The sequence below is a fragment of the Dasypus novemcinctus genome, chromosome 4 (genome assembly GCF_030445035.2).
Source record: "Dasypus novemcinctus isolate mDasNov1 chromosome 4, mDasNov1.1.hap2, whole genome shotgun sequence".
Taxonomy (NCBI): domain Eukaryota; kingdom Metazoa; phylum Chordata; class Mammalia; order Cingulata; family Dasypodidae; genus Dasypus; species Dasypus novemcinctus.
Window position 1 is genome coordinate 6,222,191 of NC_080676.1, and position 2,974 is coordinate 6,225,164.

The window sequence follows — 2,974 nt, forward strand, 5'->3', positions numbered from 1 at the left end:
CAATACCACAACAAAAAAAAGAAGCCACTTAAATGTTGTATAGAGGAGGGATGCAATGGGGCCATGCAGAGGGCAGAATGCTAGGGGGCCATTAGAAAGTCATACCGCCAGAGAATGTTTAATCCCACAGCAAAATGCTCGCGGTTCCTTGTAAAGTTAGAAACATGGGTAACAACACGAAAAGGCGTCTATATATTGTAAATCTAATTCTGTGAAACAAGAGATAACCGTAAAGAAATATACTTGAAGAAAAATGCTGCAAGAGGTCGACCACTGATAATTCTGAGTAGCAGGATTATGAGTGATTTAAACTTTCATGTGTGTATCTACACATATAGATGTATAATTTTTCCAATCTGGTTTTCAAAGAACAAGCATTATCTTTATAATCAGAAAGAAAGGTTAAAATGCTAAAAATATGTGCAATCAAACATCATTTCAGTGTAATAAGCAACCAGTAAAATAAGGACTTTACAACTTGCACTGATAAAATAGTTTAAACAAGGTAAGTATTTGATTTTTCAACTGGTTGCTAAGAGGTTGTATATACGTGGCTCAGTAGGATTTTTGTCTTTGGGAATTTTAAAGCTGCTGGTTAGAGGCAACTAAGACATTCCTTGCATACACTATGTCCACATGCATACTGCTCCTCACCCTCCGGGTTCGGGTAGAAAGGTCCCTCTTTGTGAAGGCACTGCCCCCGTGCTTTTCTCCTCTGCTCTAGCCTTGGATGCACCTGCTCCACACGGCTCTGAAGTTGTGTTAGGGACCTCGACTGACTCATCCTTGAATTCAGTGGCCTCAGTGACATAGAGCACGTGCCCAAACAACATGGATTGGATGGTGAGTGAATGAATAAATGAATAAGGGGAAATGATTCTCATAGATATTGACGCAGCAAATGAAACTGTCATACCCTCAAAGGGAGGGATGCGTTGAGAGAATTGCAACCTTTGACTCAGGGTAAGTATGGGATCATCCAGAGGTGGTGTTCAACCCAGGCTTTGACTCACTGCACTGTGAGGTTGGGCCAGTGACTTAATTTATCTGAGTTCCACTTTTTAAAAATGAAGTTGATATTAGCTATCTTCTATTGTGAGGATTAAATGAGCTAATGAATGCATACAGAGGACTTAGTACAGTTTCTCTACCCAATTAAGAGTATCTAATAATAATTATCACTGGTAACGATATTGTAAACGATAGAAAAACTTGCTAAGCAAAATCCCCAATCCATTAGTTTGATGGATTTCTCCCTGAAATTGATTTATTTCCTTTTCTTTCTAAATTCACTGAACCGATTTGGAAATATCTCTAACCCAAGAAGATTTCAGAGATGAAATAACCGCCTCTCACTGCCCCTTCCTCCAGTTTCCTCCACAAAGTTCCCAATTTAAAAAATTTTTGAGCCTCAGGACTTAGCTCACGTGCTCGGCCTAAAAACTTGATCTCACGTGCTGCGTTATGCTAGTTTTGCTTTCAAAATACCTCGAAAGCTGGGGCCAAAGCCTGCCCTTTGCCCCATGCTTCTCCCTCTTTAGTTCCAGCACCAGAAACTGGCAGGCCGTGGCTCACCCCTGGTTGGCACATTTGGGAAAAGAGGGAAGATTCTCAGGGTTCTGGCTGAAACGGGAGAGTTGGGTCCCCTTGCAGGAGGCCCGCCAGCTGTTTCTAAGGAGAAGCCTTTGCTCTTCTTTGCTGAGCTGGCCACTGGCATTTTGGTCTCCTGAGAAATGGAGCTGGGGTGGAGGGGCTAGAGACTGGCAGGACCCACTCCGCAGCCTTTCCCAGAGGCACTTCTCTTTGTTTGCATTTCAAGGTTAAAAAAGTCAGGGTTCAAGAACAACCATGAAAGCATAAAAGTTCAGCTGGTAAATGTGTTCACAAGTGAAGGAAAAGGAAAGCCAAATGAATGTTAAAACCCTTTTTTTTTTTTGAAGCAGAACAGAAAAAGAGCTTTTGATCCTTTATCATGAAACAACAAAAAAGTCACATGATCTCCCATGTTCTGAGCATCCCTCTATCCCTATGAGCATATGTGTCTACCGTGCATAGACACACATGATTGTTGGATTCACGTACATTTCCTTTTTTTCTAAAAGCGACATTTCCCCCCTACAGATTTCTTCCTTTTCATTTCTTTCTTTTCTTTTTTCTTCTTCTTCTTCTCTCTCTCTCTCTCTTTTTTTTTTTTTTTGATATTTCAAAGCTGGCAGTTCAGGAAATGGCTAAAACTGCCACATCTCTGTTCTTGCTAAAGAAATCAATGCTAATCCTATTACTGGCAGTTATCACCTATCCCAGAACTCACAGCTAAAAGAAAAAAAACACACTGAGATGTCAAAGTAAGAAAAAAAAAAGAGCTGGGAAGAAGGGGGGGTGCCCTTCATTCACTTTCAAATAGTGATTGTTTTCTTTCTCTTTTTGATCATTTTTTTCCCCTCAGGCTAGGGGAGAAACTGAACTACAAAACACCTTTGCTCATACAACATTCGGAGTTTGATTTAAAACCACATGAGTCAGAGTTTGGGCTCTAATTTAGATTTATCTTCCTCCAGCATGTCTTGACAAAGCCCTGATAGAAAATGTTTATCATGGCACCCAGTTTTATTAATAATGGGGATAATGATGCTCACCGTTTAATGGTCACTGCAGGTCCTGTGCTACGTGCTTTATGAAAGTTATCTCACAGAACGTGACAGCCTCTGAGGTAGGTGTGATCAGTCATTCCCACTTCAGAGATTTAGAAATTAAAACATGGGAAGGGGATGTGACTCAAGCACCCACCTACCACATGGGAGGTCACATGTTTTCTAAAGAAGACAAGCAGGACAGAGAGCTGATGTGACAGGCTGACAGCGAACTGACGCAACAAGATGACACAATGAGATGACACAATGAGGAGACACAGCGAGGAAACACAATGAGGAAGCAGATGTGGCTCAAGCGATTGGGCACCTTCCTCCCACACGGG